The sequence below is a fragment of the Anomaloglossus baeobatrachus genome, chromosome 11 (assembly GCF_048569485.1).
Source record: "Anomaloglossus baeobatrachus isolate aAnoBae1 chromosome 11, aAnoBae1.hap1, whole genome shotgun sequence".
Classification (NCBI taxonomy): Eukaryota; Metazoa; Chordata; class Amphibia; order Anura; family Aromobatidae; genus Anomaloglossus; species Anomaloglossus baeobatrachus.
Genome location: NC_134363.1, coordinates 119,044,768 through 119,064,096, shown reverse-complemented (window position 1 = coordinate 119,064,096; position 19,329 = coordinate 119,044,768). Strand labels below are relative to the sequence as shown.

General features: G+C 48.6%; 1 protein-coding gene across 4 annotated transcripts in view; it reads right to left on the bottom strand.

Annotated features, from left to right (window-relative positions):
- GRIK4 (glutamate ionotropic receptor kainate type subunit 4) overlaps nt 1-19,329 on the bottom strand; it is a 564,520-nt gene that overhangs the window by 325,102 nt on the left and 220,089 nt on the right. The window lies entirely within an intron of this gene.

Genomic DNA, 19,329 nt, shown 5'->3' with positions numbered 1-19,329 from the left:
GTGCTCGGATCCAGACCCGCTGTGTGTGTCTGTGGTTCGAGGGATCCTCTGGACCCGAGAGTCACGCGGACATGCCGAATAAAAGGGGGGACGTAGATGTACGGGCTTGGCCGTATTAAGTTCGTGACGCCACCCACAGTGTGTGGTGAAGTGGGACACCACCGCTGCTGTTGTGGGGCACCCGGGGGAAATGTAGAGGCAGCTGGATGTTAACCCCTCCGTGGGTAGGGATGGTTGCCTCGGGACCAAGTGTCTTTGTGCAGGGTATAGCGATGGCAAGGACCGGTGCGTCCGGACATGCAAGGGGATATTTGGTTACTCACAGTAAATGAATCACACGAGTCTTTTGGTAAACCAAGGTGCTGGTGGCCGGCCGCCACGGCCGGTTGCATTCAGGTCCCCCATCTGGGCTGGTAGTCGCTGTCCTTTTCAATCTGCACTTGTTTTGTGTATGGTGAACTGCCTGGTCTGGAACTCAGGAGTCCGCTCCTGGCTGGCTGTGGCCTAAGGAGCCGTGCCCCCAGACGCTGGCCCGTGGGATCTATGGGCCCTGGCAGTGGCCTTATCCCTATCAGTGGGCTGTTGTCTTCTTTAGGGTCTTTGGGTGGGACAGGACCTATAATCCTGCCATCAATTGGTTAATTAGCTAGGCCGTTGGTTCCGGTCCTGGCTTCAGGGTCCAAGTACCCCCTCTGTGCTACGGTTTCCGGGTCAGTTCTCCGTGTCGGTACCGGCGGGTTACAACCCTGTCCCAGTCCACCTCGGATCTGTCAAGCCGTCTTCCCGTCTCCTGGTGACGGAGACCACCGTCTGCCACCTAGCCAAAGGCACCAGGGCTCCAACCCTGGCACCGTTCAACTTGAGCTTCTCCTCCGGCTGGAGCTACACCTAGCCCCAGCTTCCACTCCTCTCAACTTGAACTCTGAGCTTAAACTGTTTGTTTTTCCTGCCCCAGGCTGTCTAGACCCCTAGGTGGGCATTCCCAACCGCCTGGTCCCGCCCACTGGTGTGTCCATCTTTCACTAAGGGGGGGGTGACTAGGGTTTCAGATTGGCTGTGTGTTACCTGAGTGAGGGATGGTGTTATGCGAGGGCCTATCTGTGACTACCTGGTTTTGCCAGGGCGTCACATCTGAATTTAAGTAAAAATAAAATATTTCTCCACCAAAGATTTCCATATCCTATGTCTACTTGCTCAACAGATGACACCTCAGCTTAAAAGTAGAGCTGAATGAATAAATTCACAGGATTCTGTTCCAGTGATCAGGTCAGTGTTCTGTAGCAGACGGGAGCACTTCGTACCACTTCCTACTTGACATCATCTGTGTCACAGAAACGCGTAGTGCAATAAACATTTTATATCTCCCGTTACGGTATCAGCTTCTCTGGTCTGTGGCACCCACAATTAGACTGCCGTTCTTTTCCTTTTTCCTCTTCGGATTGCTCCTCCCGCACCTGTGTGTGGTTGGAGGCATTCAGTGAAGCAGCGGACCAAGAAGTTGGTTCCTCTAGATGCTTAGGCGAGTCTTCTGTGCATACGGCTCTGCATGTCCTACGGATACTACCCCCTCCCCCGAAGACACCAGTTACTGTATTGTGAAAGTGTATTTTATCTGCTGAATGTACAATGTATTTTATGTATTTTAGTGTATTATATGTAAGTGTTCCTGTGGGTTATGTCACAGTCCTGTGATGGCACTGGACTCTCTAAATGCTAGGAGGGAGTTCAGATAGAAGATACAGTGGCAGAACTACAAGGGTTAATGAAGGAAGCTGGGCCCACAGTTTAGGGGGATATAGGAGGTAGTGATGGGCAGTCCGGCTCTTTTGGTGATCCAGTTCCCATGGCTCCGCTCACCAAAAAAAGCCGGATCTTTTGGATTGTTCATGGCTCCATATTAAATATGTGTTCACCGCAGGAGAACACATATTTAAGCTTGTGTTAATTGCGCCGATACCACAACCACCTATGGATAAACTCCGCCCACCCATAATGGGTTTTGTTCAGGTGGGCGGGGTTTTGACGACCAAACACCCAAATTTTACGCCCAGTGAGAGCCATTAAGAGAATTCACTGGCTCTTACTCAGGATAAAGCACACAGAAAATAGATGTTTTTCAGGTCACCAGTCTGTAGATCTAGACGTCCATTCGGGCCAGTGCACGGTATCTGTGGTTGGCTTCCACAGGTGTAGCAATCATTGAAGGGAGGAGGGGATGGAAAACAAACCAGCACTGATGTCTGTAAAATTCTTCTTTATTTGTTACAAATTCATCTTAAAATCGAGATGGATCAATCCTTCCAGAAGCCCCGATTCCGCCTTACGCGTTTCAGAGAAAAAACTCCTTAATCATAGGCAAATGTGAGTGTCGTTGTCATTTCAATGTCATTTGTCTATGATTAAGGTGTTTTTTCTCTGAAACGCGTAAGGCGGAATCGGGGCTTCTGGAAGGATTGATCCATCTCGATTTTAAGATGAATTTGTAACAAATAAAGAAGAATTTTACAGACATCAGTGCTAGTTTGTTTTCCATCCCCTCCTCCCTTCAATGATTCTTACTCGGGATGCAGCTCCTGTCAGTCACAACAGGGAGCCGGATCTTTGTGTCGGATCATTCACGACCGACAGGTCACTATTAGGAGGTAGGATTTTCTGGGTGTATTTATTATGTGTTAGAGATGAAGATAAGCAAGTAGTAGAAAATATAGCCTAGTGTGGTGGATGAAAAGCAGGAAGAAGATTGAGTAAGAGGAAGATAGAATCCAGTGACCTACAGCTGGTTGTTACACAGCGGTTTTGGGGTGATATATCAGCGGCGCCTCCATGGTTAGCAGGCAGACTGAAGTAGTGCGGCAAACGATAAGAGCCGAAGGGCTACCGCATTGCTAGTTTTGGGGTCTTCGGATACAAACTCAGGGTAGCTTATCCCCAGGAAAAGCCACTCCTTAGGGGTACTTTGCACACAGAGATAAATCTGCGGCAGATCTGTGGTTGCAGTGAAATTGTGGACAATCAGTGCCAGGTTTGTGACTGTGTACAAATGGAATATGTCCACAATTTCACTGCAACCACAGATCTGCCAAAGATTTATCTGTGTGTGCAAAGTAGCCCTTAGACTCAGAGTGGAGAATCTGTATACTCCCAAGAGCTGGTGGGACTCTGTGTATAGCCGGTAAGGCTGCTAGACATTTTCTCTTTCCCTGAAGAAGGAGACGGTTTATGTCTCTGAAACGCGTTGGAACTGTAATAAAAAAGAGATCTTAAATTTAACATCTTGGAAATATCGTTTCTTTAGCGCGGCTTAAACCCGTTTTTCTCATATATGTATATACATATATAAAATATCCCTATAGCCGGTAAGGGCAGAGTGGTTTTACATTGTACTATTATGCCTGTTAGTAATGTGTACCTCTCCACAGGAGAAGAAAGTCGGTGTTACAGTAAAGGTAAAGTGTTTTCCAGCAGTCCTGATCGTGTCTGTGATTCTTCTGGAAAGGGTTCTTTACAGTTAGAGCGGTCAGACTGTGGAATGCCCTACCACAAGAGGTAGTAATGGCAGATACTATAACAGCTTTTAAAAAAGGGCTGGATGATTTCCTCAGTACACAAAACATTGTTGGTTATAAATGACTTAGTGACTAAATGTACAACTGGTGGAGGAAGGTTGAACTAGATGGACCTAGGTCTTTTTTCAACCTAAGTAACTATGTAACTATGAGACTGACAGCCTGTAAACTGAACCCGCAACCCTCAGGCAACCACACCACACTGGCTCCACCACACATTCCAACCCTTGTTCATGTAGTGCATCGAGCAGGTGCATGACTACAACCCCAAGCCACGGCCAATAACCGAACCAACCCTACAGCTCCAGTGTCAAAGATCCGAGCACACTACAGGAGACTACGAGACTACGGTAAAGCAGCACAAGCCTCCAGTGCCGTTTCCTCAAGACTGTTACCGGTATCCTTCAGATCCAATCAATTGTTTATCACCACACACAGCCCAACCTTAAGAGTGCATAAAGCCGATTCACATATGAGTGCTCTTTGTTCTATTGTCTGCTGGGCAGTAGGCGGTATGCATGGTTTCCGTGCAGCGGCCATAGAATACTGATATGGCCACTGGTCAGGTTCTTGTAACTCGATTCGCTCAGCTCTAGTAAGTAATTATTTTTTAGTTTTATTCTCCTGCTCAACTCTGTGCCACACAGTTGTTTACATGCTGCTTGAGACTTACAACTGCCTGCATGCTCCTCTATTATAAAGTTTAAAGTAGTGCTGTCATTACTCAAAGTCCTCAAAGACAGGAAGTATTTGATACTGAGACATTATTCTGCTGCTTACTGACACTGCATGATCTGTTGACTGCCGCCCAGCATGTGACACCTACACATTCTAGAGAAAATGAGAGAGGAATGGGTAAAGCAGCGAGAAAATAGGATATGATTTGTTATCTTTCACATTTAAAGGTGAAAAGGAGCAGAGGTTTAATGATCGTGGTCGCACACTGGACCTGGAACTCAAGGGGGTCTTCCTTGATCCCCACAGACACAGTTAAAAACTCTGATGGAGCAGAGAGCCATCATTTCCCTGCTCCACCACTTACTCTGGTAACTCATACGCTGCTTTAAGCCTACGGCCTACCAATGACCAGGAGTGCAAAAAGACCTTCTGGTGGTGCAATGACGTTACTTCACTGTGCCGCTTGTGCCAGGCTGCAAGAAGGAAGAGGATCTTTCTGCTCAACGTGGGAATGAGGTGAGTTTAGCTTGATTTTACTTTTTTTTTATTGTTATTAAAATGAATATCTGAGCACAAAAGGCACAATGGGGGAAATTGTTATAGAGGACACACAAAGAGGCACATTATAAAGGGGGCATAATTTTTGTATGGTTCAAAAAGGGGGGCATAAATAGAGCATACTTGTATGTTGGCACAAAAAGTGGCAAAATTATTGTATGGGGTCATAATTTAATGTATTAGGGTACAAGGTGGGAGCATAATAATTGTACAAAGGAATAAAGGGATATAATTATTGTATGGGGGCAAAACATGGGAGATAATTATTGTATGGGGCAAAACATGGGATATAATTATTGTATGGGAGCATAACATGGGAGATAATTATTGTATGGGGCAAAACATGGGATATAATTATTGTATGGGAGCTGTGAGGTAGCGTGGTCGGCTGTGCAGCAGAAGACACGGGATCCAGGCATTAAGGTTCACAGCACACGGTTTAATGTCCAAAACAAAAGTCCATAACACAATACATGTGCCTCTCCAGCAGAAAAACTCAGGGAGTTGTGTTCACTCCCTCACACCCGGCACACCTGCCCTTGTTCCTGAATCTATTTAACCCTTCCCTCAGCCTGTAGGGAAACAGCATTAACCCTATAGTGGATTCACTTCCTATCATGGAGTGAGCACAACCGGGGCGAGACATACCGGCCGTCATAGATAACCCCGGTCACAGTCTCACATACCCCCCCCCTCAGTTCAAGCGTGCGGGGTTGAACTCCAGCCATCAAACACGGGCCGCGGGACAAGGCATCGGCGTTGCCCTGCAACCTACCGGCCCGGTGTTCAACCGTAAACCGGAAGTTCTGCAGAGAAAGGAACCACCGGGTAACCCGGGCATTCCGTTCCTTGGCGGACCTCATCCAGACCAGTGGAGAGTGATCCGTCACCAAGCGAAACTGCCGTCCCAGCAGGTAATAGCGTAGGGACTCCAAGGCCCACTTGATCGCCAGGCACTCCTTCTCCACTACGCTATAATTCCGCTCGGGAGGGGTGAGCTTCCTACTCAAGAAGGTGACGGGGTGTTCCTCCCCCTGAACCACCTGAGACAGCACTGCCCCCAGGCCGACCTCCGAGGCGTCAGTCTGTACAATGAACTCCTTCCGGAAATCAGGGTTGACCAGAACGGGCTGTCCGCACAGGACCTCCTTCAGGGCCCGGAAGGAGTCCTCGGCCTGCGGAGTCCAGCGCACCATGACGGACTTCTTGCCTTTGAGAAGGTCCGTCAAGGGGGCTGATAGTCCCGCAAAATCCTTTACAAACCTCCTGTAGTACCCCACGATACCCAGGAAGGCCCTAACCTGCTTCGTGGTCAGGGGTCTAGGCCACTTCTGGATCGCCTCAACCTTGTTAATTTGGGGCTTAATCACTCCTTAGCCTATCACGTAGCCCAAGTAGTGGGCTTCCGTGAGTCCCAACGCACATTTCTTGGGATTGGCTGTCAATCCGGCTGTTCGAAGCGCGTCCACCACCGCTTGTACCTGTTCCAAGTGGGTCTGCCAATCGGAGCTGTAAATAATGATGTCATCAAGGTACGCCGATGCATACGCCTGGTGGGGTTCCAGCACTAAGTCCATCAACCTCTGGAACGTGGCCGGAGCGCCATGTAACCCAAAAGGCAAGACAACATACTGGAAGAGACCCTCCGGCGTAACAAAAGCGGTTTTCTCCTTGGCGGACTCTGTTAGTGGCACCTGCCAGTACCCCTTGGTCAGGTCGAGCGTGGTAAAATATCGCGCCTGTCCCAGCCTATCAATCAGCTCATCCACCCGGGGCATGGGGTAGAGATCGAACTTGGATATTTCGTTCAATCTCCTAAAGTCATTGCAGAACCTTAAGGAGCCATCGGGTTTTGGTATTAGGACAATCGGACTAGCCCATTCACTCCGGGATTTTTCGATGACCCCCAGGCGTAACATTGTCTTTACTTCCTCCGATATGGCTTGTCGTCGAGCCTCCGGTACCCGGTATGACTTCAGGCGTACCTTCAGGTGGGGCTCGGTGACAATATCATGTCGTATCAGACTGGTCCTACCGGGCAGCTCGGAGAAGACATCGGGGTTCTGCTGAACCAACCGTCTGGCCTCTCGCCTCTGAGTCTTGGTGAGGGCTTCTCCAATCCTTACTTCCGGTTCGTCCTCTCCGGAGGTCGCTGGAGCCGGATGTGAACGACCCGAAGAGGAGGGAGGTGGGGAAAAAACAGCCATCAGGCTTTCCCGTTCCTGCCAAGGTTTTAAAAGGTTGACATGGTATATTTGTTCAGGTTTCCGCCTACTGGGCTGCAATACTTTATAGTTAACCACCCCGACTCTTTCCTTTATCTCGTAGGGGCCTTGCCACTGAGCCAGGAATTTACTCTCCGCCGTGGGGATTAATACCAACACCCGATCCCCGGGTTTAAAGGTCCGCACGGTGGCTTGTCTATTGTAGCGGCCGCTTTGCGCGGCCTGAGCCTCCTGTAAATGCTCCTTCACAATTGGCATGACCACGCTTATGCGGTTCTGCATACCTAAAATGTGTTCGATCACACTTTTATGGGGGGTGGGCTCTTGTTCCCATGTTTCTTTTGCCAGGTCCAACAATCCCCGGGGATGTCGCCCGTATAACAATTCAAAAGGCGAAAACCCCGTGGATGCCTGTGGCAAATCTCGTATGGCAAACATCAAATAGGGAAGCATCATATCCCAGTCTTTCCCGTCTTTTGAAATCACCCTTCTAAGCATGGTTTTCAGGGTTTTATTGAAACGCTCGACTAAACCGTCCGTTTGAGGATGATACACAGACGTACGCAACTGCTTGATCTGGAGTAGCCGACATAGCTCTTTGGTCACTTTAGACATGAATGGGGTCCCCTGATCCGTAAGGATCTCCTTGGGCAACCCCACCTGGCAGAACACAGCAAACAACTCCCGAGCTATAAGCTTTGCTGCAGTATGTCTGAGAGGTATCGCCTCGGGATACCGGGTGGCATAGTCAACGATCACTAGGATGTGTTGGTGCCCTCGAGCGGACTTTACGAGGGGCCCCACCAGATCCATCCCTATCCGTTCAAACGGGACTTCTATAATGGGTAACGGTACCAACGGACTGCGAAAATGGGTCAGGGGTGCGGTAAGCTGACACTCCGGGCAGGTTTCGCAGAACCGTTTTACCTCCCCAAAGACCCCGGGCCAATAGAACCTTTGCAATATTCGCTCCTGCGTTTTCTTGACCCCTAGGTGGCCACTCATCAGGTGTTTATGAGCCAAGTCGAGGACCCGCCGGCGATGCGGCTGGGGCACCACCAACTGTTCTACCCCCACGCCCCGTATTTCATCTACCCGGTAGAGTAAATCCTGCTTAAGAGCGAAATGGGGGTACCTTACCTGGGCACCGGGCAGCTGTGCCACCCCGTCAACTACTGTCACCCGACTCCGGGCATGTATCAACGTAGGGTCCTGGAGTTGGGCTGTCCCAAACGTATCCGGGGACGCCTCCAACTCCGGGATGGGCTCGACCGTCTCAGCCTCTCCTGCCAATACCTCTAGGGGTGACCTACCGGGTTCACACTCTGTCCCTAACATGGTGACCCCTACGGCAGGTGTCCCGGATTCAGGATTGTAGGGCTCAGGTCCCGGATCAACCGATATCTGAGGGGACTTAGGGGGTCCCCTCCACAAAGTCCAAAAATAGGGCAGATCCCTTCCTAGGATCACGTCATAAGGAAGAGTGGTAAGAAGTCCCACCTCATGTTGCACCTGCCCGCAAGGTGCTGTGATGGTGACAATCCCCGTGGGATAGTCGCGGCGGTCCCCATGTATGCAAACCACCCCCACGGTGCGTCCTGTGGTCTTTACTTTAGCCCTCAAGGTGGATCGCACAAGGGTCACTAAGCTTCCGGAATCCAACAATCCTGTAACCGGACATCCATTCACCTGTATTTGGCACAAGTGGGGCTCCGTCTCTGGGGAGACCCGGTCAGCGGTACACACCACCTGAGCATACATTGAACCCCGCCGGGTAACCCCACAATCCATGGGCTCCGTGGTGAGTGGACACTGGGCTTCCATATGTCCCACCCGCTGGCACCGCCAACATCTAATGGGGACGGAAACCCCCTTGACGGGTTGTCGTTTAGGGTACAGAACCTTCCGGACCTCAGGAATGGTGGCCACGGCCTCAGACGGGACGGTAGGGGACTCCTGCACCGTTGTCAGCGGTGGGTCCTTGACTCTAGGCCTGGAGGGGCCGGACCGACGGGCGGTACGCAAAGTCTCAGTGTCCCGTATCAAGTCCTGTGTAGCCACATGCCGCTCTACCAGAGACACTAATTGGTCCAGGGTACTCGGGTCACCCTGTCCGACCCACCGTTGAACGGTGACGGGTAAAGTGCGCACAAAACGATCCACTACTACCCTTTCCACCATTTGCGCCGGGCTCAGAGTGTCAGGCTGCAACCACTTTTTTACAAGATGCAACAAGTCATAGGCCTGGGAGCGTACGGGTTTGGCTTCCTCAAAGAACCACTGATTTACCCGCTGAGCCCGTACATAGGTATTCACCCCCAACCGAGCCAGTATTTCGGCTTTCAGGGTCACATAGTCAATGGCGTCCTCGGTACAGAGGTCCAGGTACGCTTTTTGGGGTTCCCCCGTCAGATAGGGCGACAATACCTCAGCCCACTGCGGGGTCGGCAGCTTTTCCCGCTCGGCCACCCGCTCAAACACCGCCAGGAACGCTTCCACATCATCACCCGGGGTCATCTTTTGCAACGCTTGTCTCACCGCTTTCCGGACGCTGCCGTCGTCATCCGGTCCCGGGGTTGTTGCTGCCGGTCTGGCACGGATCGACTTGGCCAGGAGAACCATCTGTTCTTGGTGCCTTTTTTCCTGCAATTGCAAGGCTTGCTGCTGACGTGCATTGGCCTGCTCCATCTGTTCTTGGTGCACTTGCAAGGATTGCTGCTGACGTGCATTGGCCTGATCCATCTGTTCTTGGAATTTTTTTTCCTGCATTTGCAAGGATTGGAGCAGGTGTGCATTGGTTTGTTGCTGCTGTGCATTAGCCTGAGCCAAATGCTTTAGTATGTCCTCCATGGCGTCGCCGGGTTTGGGCTGTAGTATAGCCGCTCGAATCCAGGACATGTGCTACTGGGTCACCAGGAATGGATGCTACACCTCACCGGCTGTCATGCCCGCCGATTCTCCACCATATGTGAGGTAGCGTGGTCGGCTGCGCAGCAGAAGACACGGGATCCAGGCATTAAGGTTCACAGCACACGGTTTAATGTCCAAAACAAAAGTCCATAACACAATACATGTGCCTCTCCAGCAGAAAAACTCAGGGAGTTGTGTTCACTCCCTCACACCCGGCACACCTGCCCTTGTTCCTGAATCTATTTAACCCTTCCCTCAGCCTGTAGGGAAACAGCATTAACCCTATAGTGGATTCACTTCCTATCATGGAGTGAGCACAACCGGGGCGAGACATACCGGCCGTCATAGATAACCCCGGTCACAGTCTCACAGAGCATAACGTGGGAGATAATTATTGTATGGGGAAAACATGGGAGATAATTATTGTATGAGGGTAAGACATGGGATGTATTTATTGTATGGGGCAAAATATGGGAGATAATTTTTGTATGGGGGCATGACATGGGAGATAATTATTGTATGAGGGAAAAACACGGGATTTAATTATTGTATGGGTCAAAACATGGAAGATAATTTTTGTATGGGGCAAAACATGGGAGATAATTATTGTATGGGGGAATTACATGGGAGCTAATTATTGTATGGGGGCATGACATGGGAGACAAATATTGTAACGGGGCAAAAAGGAGGAGATAATTATGCTATAGGACAAAAAGGGGACATTAAAAATGTGACATGACCTGAATGGGGGCACTATTACTGTCTGGAGGCATAGAGGAAGCACAATATATAACTTTGAAGGTACAAGGGGTGAACTGTTAATTTTGGGGACACAAATCTTGTGTGGAAATGGAGGTGGAATTATTACAATGCAGAGCCTTATAAAGTTTGTTTAAAAGTATTAAAAGCAGGAAATGGAGGAGGGGGATACTGAAAAGGTGATGATGAGCCAAACATTTCTGAGTGTTACATTCTGCAGAAACAAGAAGAATTTTTCATGGCGCTCTGAGGTGGCTGGAGAAGATCAGGGGAAATCAATGAGTACTAGAGAACAGTATTCGTCTGTTTGCACAGATTTTACTTGAAAATTTGATTTGCAGAGAAGTCGTTCTCATCGAATAGAACATCCCTTATTATACTCTGAGTTCTCTCCAGTTCCCAGAGTATAATAACCATAAGATGTTAAAAAAAATACTTATAGTCACTTCACCGCTCACTTCCCCAGCCCTCTGCTCCACCGTCACGTGTCCAGTTCCTCCTCTCACGTGTCCAGTATCTTCATCATATTTCTGATGTCTGTGTAGCGCCCCTGAGACCCTCAGGGCACTACAGGGAACTGCATCCTCTTGGGGATGCAGGACCTACCTCCTGGGACGTGTAACACCAGTTCCAGCAACAGCAACACACACCTAAAAATCCCAGTTGCCACTCACACCAGGGCTAGTGGGAGGGCCACCCAGTAGGCAGAGCGAACCCAGGGACTAGACCACCTGGTGGGAGGGGGCAGGCCAGTCTGCGAGAGAACAGGAAGCAGTCTGTCAGAATGTAGTGAGGAGAGCAGACGTGCCTCTAGCTGGGTCTGTGTAACGGTGACTCAGAGGCACGGGAGTCAGATTGCCAGCCAGCACAAGCGAGTACCTCTGGGCAGGAGTCAATACCCCAGGGACGGTACGAGGGAGCCCCACTGCAATCTGAGAACGTATGGGGCACAAGGCCCTAGGTCAAGCGCAAGTTTTAGACTGTTTAGCAAATACCTGCACGGTGGGGGTTCTCCAGGGCCTCATTGACCTTTCTGATCCGGGGGCTTCAGCAGTAAACTAGGATCGGGGTTCGGACACTTACCTCCCCGCAGGGTCCGTACTGCCTGCCGAATGGACAGACTGCTGTATCACAGTCGGGGGACCCCCAAAGTTCCAAGCTTCGGGGTCTCAACCACACTGAGAGTGCCGGGGAAAGAGCAACCTGAGTCACTATCTGGCAATGGCAATACAGGGGCCAGAACCAGCAAGCCGAGGGTCCATGTGAGTAGAGATTGTTAAAATTAACCTGGTGTGGTCTCCATCATTATACACCATACATCTCAAAGGCACAGCCCTACCTGCGGAGGGCCTACCACCATAGCTGCCACTATCACTATCCCTAGGAGTACCCACATTGTGCAGCGGCAGTTCTCCATTCTTAACCACAACACGCAGGTGGCGTCACGAACATTAACTCTATTATCCCCTGTCAATACCCCCTTTTATTAAGCGTCCCCAGGAAAAAGGAGCGGGCAATGGCCACCTGAAGTGACATTGCTGTTTGCAACCGCCTGGGGCCGAGTACCCCCTTCCCTGGGCGACACATCTGCCTAGGACCACAGTCTCAGGATAGCTGTCACGGACAGACTAGATGCTAACCGCCCACTCAGCAGGATCCTGAGAACTCCAAAACCCTTTAACGTCTGTATAGGGAACTGGAATTACTATAGGGTCCAGGAGATCGCTGCCTATGGAAGGTTGCAATCCAGAGAAGAGTAGTCATGAGGCAGAGTAAAAACCAGGAGGTACAAAATACAAAAAGAGACAAAATCTGCAGGCAAGAGAGTAGTTGGAAATCAGGCTAAAGTGAAAACCAGAGATGGTAGCAAAGTACAAAAACGGCAGGCAAGTGAGTGGTCAGAGAACAGGCAGAGGTCAAAACAAGGAGATCAATAGTATAGGGGCAGAGTGTGAACCAGGGCCGCAGCAGTAAAACTTCAAGACTATATCTGGTAGACAGAAGGAGGAATAAGAAGGGTGTGGTGCCTTTCCATTGGCAGTGGCTGAAAGGTGGTAACATCAGCTGGAAGGCACAGGCAACCACAGTCAGCCAGTGGTGTTGCAGGTCCAAGTGAAATCCAGCTTAGTGGAAGAGAGGAGCCTGTGCCCACCAGAGCCACTGTTAAGGACTCCTTCCCTATCACCAACACTGTCCAGGAATATGGCGACACCTGGTGATGGAAGCAGAAGTCTCAGGAGCGGACTCTGGTGGAGACGTGACCATGTTCTTATCACTGCCACAAGCACTGAATTCTCGCAAGGGTTCTGAACAATAGCACCACAGGCCATAACATCATGACGTGTGCTGTGACCTGGTGCGCACATGTGTACAACCTTCCCGAGTCTCTTCAGAGTCTGGAATTTCAGCACTTACCAGTGGTGATAAGAAGACCGTGAGAGGAGGAGCGGAGGGGCCGGAGAAGTGAGTGGTAAGGAGAGTATAAGTTTTTTTTGTTTTTTAACCTTTCAATGGATCGCTACTGTTCAAAATATTGGCAGCCATTAACCGCTATTTTTCTGAATCCGAGAGGAAGCAAATTTAGAAAAATCTGCATTGTGGTGAATTTACATTAATATTCCAGTAGAATTAAATGACACTAGAATTTATTACACTACAATGATTATAGTCATGAGCTTCAAAAAAGCGTTACTGGATATATCTGTACAATAAACACATACAGTCATATGAAAAAGTTTGGGCACCCCTATTAATGTTAACCTTTTTTCTTCATAACAATTTGGGTTTTTGCAACAGCTATTTCAGTTTCATATATCTAATAACTGATGGACTGAGTAATATTTTTGGATTGAAATGAGGTTTATTGTACTAACAGAAAATGTGCATTTAAACAAAATTTGACCGGTGCAAAAGTATGGGCACCTCAACATAAAAGTGACATTAATATTTTGTAGATCCTCCTTTTGCAAAAATAACAGCCTCTAGTCGCCTCCCGTAGCTTTTAATGAGTTCCTGGATCCTGGATGAAGGTATATTTCACCATTCCTGTTTACAAAACAATTCCTGTTCAGTTAAGTTTGATGGTCGCCGAGCATGGACAGCACACTTCAAATCATCCCACAGATGTTCAATGATATTCAGGTCTAGGGACTGGGATGGCCATTCCAGAACATTGTAATTGTTCCTCTGCATGAATGCCTGAGTAGATTTGGAGCGGTGTTTTGGATCATTGTCTTGCTGAAATATCCATCCCCTGCGTAACTTCAACTTCGTCACTGATTCTTGCACATTATTGTCAAGAATCTGCTGATACTGAGTTAAATCCATGCGACCCTCAACTTTAACAAGATTCCCGGTGCCGGCATTGGCCACACAGCCCCAAAGCATGATGGAATCTCTACCAAATTTTACTGTGGGTAGCAAGTGCTTTTCTTGTAATGCCGTGTTTTTTGCCTCCATGCATAACGCCTTTTTGTATGACCAAACAACTCAATCTTTGTTTCATCAGTCCACAGGAGCTTCTTCCAAAATGTAACTGGCTTGTCCAAATGTGCGTTTGCATACCTCAGGCGACTCTGTTTGTGGCGTGCTTGCAGAAACGGATTCTTTAGCATCACTCTCCCATACAGCTTCTCCTTGTGTGGTGCGCTGTATTGTTGACTGATGCACATTGACACTATCTGCAGCAAGATGATGCTGCAGGTCTTTGGAGGTGGTCTGTGGATTGTCCTTGACTGTTCTCACCATTCTTCTTCTCTGCCTTTCTGATATTTTTCTTGGCCTGCCACTTCTGGGCTTAACAAGAACTGTACCTGTGTTCTTCCATTTCCTTACTATGTTCCTCACAGTGGAAACTGACAGTTTAAATCTCTGAGTCAACTTTTTGTACCTTCCCCTGAACAACAATATTGAGTAATCTTTTTTCAGATCATTTGAGAGTTGTTTTGAGGAGCCCATGATGCCACTCTTCATAGGAGATTCAAATAGGAGAACAACTTGCAAGTGGCCACCTTTAATACCTTTTCTCATGATTGGATACACCTGCCTATGAAGTTCAAAGCTCAATGAGATTACAAAACCAATTTAGTGCTTTAGTAGTTTCATAGTTTTTAAGGTTGAAGGGAGACTCTAAGTCCATCTAGTTCAACCCGTAGCCTAACATGTTGATCCAGAGGAAGGCAAAAAAAACCCAATGTGTCAAATAAGCTCCAATGGGGAAAAAATTCCTTCCTGACTCCACATACGGCAATCAGACTAGTTCCCTGGATCAACACTCTGTCATAAAATCTAATATACATAACTGGTAATATTATATTTTTCAAGAAAGGCATCCAGGCTCTGCTTAATTGTTAGTAGTGAATCACTCATCACAACATCATGCGGCAGAGAGTTCCATAGTCTCACTGCTCGTACAGTAAAGAATCCTCGTCTGTGATTATGATTAAACCTTCTTTCCTCAAGACGTAGCGGATGCTCCCGTGTTCCAGTCGCAGGCCTAGGTGTAAAGAGATCTTTGGATAGGGCTCTGTACTGTCCCCTCATATGTTTATACATTGTGATTAGATCCCCCTAAGCCTTTGTTTTTCCAAACTAAATAACCCCAAGTTTAATAACCTGTCTTGGTATTGCAGCCCACCCATTCCTCTAATAATCTTGGTCGCTCTTCTATCTACCTGTAAGATTATGCTATTTATAACCTTCTATACTTTTGCTATCAAGAAAAGCATCCATTCCTCTCTTAAATTCATTCAGTGAGTGAGTGAGTAAGTCAGTAAAAAGTAGTTAGGAGTGTTCAAATCAAGAAATTGATAAGGGTGCCCATACTTTTGGACCAGTCAAATTTGTTTAAATGCGGATTGCACATTTTCTGTTAGTACAATAAACCTCATTTCAATCCAGAAATATTACTCAGTCCATCAGTTATTAGATATATGAAACTGAAATAGCTGTTGCAAAAACCCAAATTGTTGTAAAGAAAAAAGTTTAACATTAATAGGGGTGCCCAAACTTTTTCATATGACTGTATGTGATATACAGAGTGCAAGTGTACAAATTTTATCCGTTGCTATGTTCTCACTGTATGATTGTAATATTGGTGTTTCTACTGTGTTTTGCATTAATGATTAATATGGTGGTAATAATTGATCATTATGTGGTGGTAATATGTGGTCATAGTGTGGTTGTATGGTTTGTTTTTTATATAGTGGTATTGCTATAAGAACATTGGGGTGGTATTTGTTACTTTTATAGTAGTATTATTTTATTATTATTTGCTAACTGTAGGACTGTGTTGTCTGTATATATTTGTATTTCCTTCTTTTTTGAGGATTAACAAACCTATGTCTTTATAGACCCAAGCAGAGCCACAAGTGTGCCAGCATCATAGCTGTAAACCATGTCCAGAGTACTGTAGCTAGATATGCTTCTGGGGGAGATATCATGCAAGAGGTCAACATCAGGAGCATGATGTTGGCTCAAAGGTTAGCATCGCTTCATTTTTTGGGTTCAAACATGACTATGGACAACATTTCTGTGGAGTTTGTATGTTCTTTTCATGTTTAAATGCATTTTCTTTGTGTTTTTCTATTATCCCCCCACGCTCTAAAAACATAATGATATATTAATTAGCCCTTTAACATGTGAGAGATGGAGAAATTTAATCGTGAACCCCATTAGGGATAGGAACCGTATTTCCCCAAAAATAAGACACTGTCTTATACTATTTTTTCACTGAAAAATGCATTAGGGCATATTTCCGGGGTAGGGCTTATTTTTGGGGAAGCATGGGTTTAGGCTAAGTTTACCCTCCAAAAAGGCAGACACCGCTAAGGAGAATCATAGTTCCAAGACATCTGCATTGCTTTGAGGTCCTCCTACAATCCACAGTGGGTGCTCCCAGCAGGTCCTTGTGAGCTCCACACCAGTCCTTTCCTGGTTCCAGACGGCATTTACACGCACACACACACACACACACACACATCAAATCACAGTAATATCACACACACAAACTCCCAGTGATATCGTACTGGTCCGGCTGGCAAAGGGACCTGGGACGCTGTGGAATGCATCAAGGTCCTGCAGTGGAATGCATGAAGGACCTGCAGTGGAACGCATTAATGCGTTCCACAGCAGGTCCTCAATGCATTCCACTGCAGGTGCTCCCGTTCCACTGCGTCCTAGGTTTCCAGAGCAGTATGGTATCACTAGATGGGTGTGTGTATGTGTGTGTGCACACAGGTTCTCACGTTCCACTGCATCCCAGGTCCCCGGAGCAGTTTAGTATCACCGGATGTATGTGTGTGCATTCCACTGCAGGTCCTCAATGCGTTCAACCATAGGTCCTCACATTCCAATGTGTTCCAGGTCCACGCAGCAGTGCGGTATCACCGGATGTGTGTGTGTGTGTGTATGTGTGTGTACGTTGAACTGCAGGTCCTCAATGCGTTCCACCACAGGTCCTCGCATTCCACTGCGTCTCAGATCCCTGGAGCAGTGTGGTATCACCAGATATGTGTGTGTGTGTGTGTGTATGTGGGTGTTCCACCTCAGGTCCTCGATGCGTTCCACCATAGGTCCTTTCATTCCACTGTGTCTCGGGTCCCCAGAGCAGTATGGTATCACCGGATGTGTGTATACGTTACACTGCAGGTCTTTGATGCGTTCCTCTACAGGTTTTCACGTTCCACTGCGCACCAGGTCCCCGGAGCAGTTTAGTATCACCGGATGGATGTGTGTGCATTCCACCGCAGGTCCTCGATGCGTTCCACGATAGGTCCCAGCATTCCACTGCATCCCAAGTCCCCGGAGCGGTGGAGTATCACCAGATGTGTGTTTACATTCCACTGCGGGTCCTCGATGGGTTTCACTACAGGTGCTAGCATTCCACTGCATTCCACTCGGTGGCTGGTGAGTATGATTCCTGGGTCTGTCTTTTCTCTTTTGAAGGTGCCTGCTTTTTTAATGAAGTGTCCTGCAGTATTGTTTTTTTAGCTGCATGGACACTTCATTATTGAATTGCAACTAGGGCTTATTTTCGGGATAGGGCTTAAATTTAAGCTTTGCTCCACTAAAGGGTGCTTTACACGCTGCAACATCGCTAACAATATACCGTCGGGGTCACATCTTAGTGACACACATCCGGCGCCGTTAGCGACATCGCAGCGTGTGACACCAAGGAGCGACGATCAATGATCGCAAAAATGTCAAAAACCGTTGATCGTTGACACGTCGCTCCTTTTCATAATATTGTTGGTCGTTCATGCTGCTAGGTTCCTGCGGCATCACACATCGCTATGTGTGACGCCGCTGGAACGACAAACATCTCCTTACCTGCGTCCACCGGCAATGAGGAAGGAAGGAGGTGGGCGGGATGTTTCGGCCGCTCATCTCCGCCTCTCCTCTGCTATTGGGTGGCCGCATAGTGACGCCGTAGAAACGTCGCTGAAAAGGTATGTGCTTGTGATGCTGCCGTAGCGATAATGTTCGCTACGGCAGCGATCATCAAATTTCCCACGAACGACGGGGGCGGGTGCCATCGCGCACAACATCGCTGTAAAGCACCCTTAAGGCCGAAAATTTCTGCTGGGGCTTATTTTCGGGAAACACAGTAATAAGGATTGTTCTTAATGATAGCAACCTCTATACAGCACCGCCGAATATGTTAGTGCCATATAAGCAATATAAATAAATAGACGTGAGATTGGTGTGGCGCCCCTGGGGCTTCAGGCGCCACAGGATAGTGCACCTCCTTTAAGGGTTAATATCAATCCCGGGTTAGGAAGGGGTTAACTGCCAGTGCCTTCACAAAACCACACACATAAAACAATAAGGTGCTTTCCCACAGGGGGGTGGACTAGGGCAGAAAGGGAGGTTAGCCATCATGAAGCGTGGGACTTCCCCAGTGCTTGTCCTAGCGATTGGGGGCGGGCACCACTTGGGGTAAGAAGTAGGCACAACCAACTCACTAGAGCAGACTTTCCTGTCCTGTTGTCTGTGCGAGATGTTATCCCAAGCTGTGCCCGGGAGTCAAGTGTTTCTCTTTCTTCATGGGGCCCGTGGCTTGGAGCTGGAGGCTCAGCCCAGGTTCCGGATAGCAAATGGGGGACACTTCACTAGAAAGACTTCCACGGGCACCGGCGGCAACCGCCGACTATCCGGGATTGTCTGGAGCCCATAGTTGCAAAGACCGGTACTCTGGGGCAGCACCTGAACTACCCGTGAGTAAAAGACCTGGAACCGCAGCCCCTGCCTCTGCCTCTCATTTGCTGTCACCGTCGCCCAGTGCTGCAGCACCAATGGGGACTACCCCCACCCCCCCCGTCCGTCCTCCATCATCTTCCCCGGGGTAATCTTGCTCCGCCTGTGGGGAGTGACACCATCCCGGCTGCGACCTTCACCATCAGCCCCGGAGACCAGCACCCACAGCGGCGGCCCATCTCTGGCTGCAGACCACAGGTGGCGTCACGATCTAAAAAGACTTTCCTCATCGTCACTAGCCTCATCCTCCATCCTTCCTCTGGTTCACCGCGTTCCCTCCCTCCTTAGTGCCTCGAGTTCACGAAACCGGGCCAGGCCAGCCCGTGATGATGCAGAGGATCTGCCCCCCCAGCCCGGCGACGAGTCGGGTAAAACCC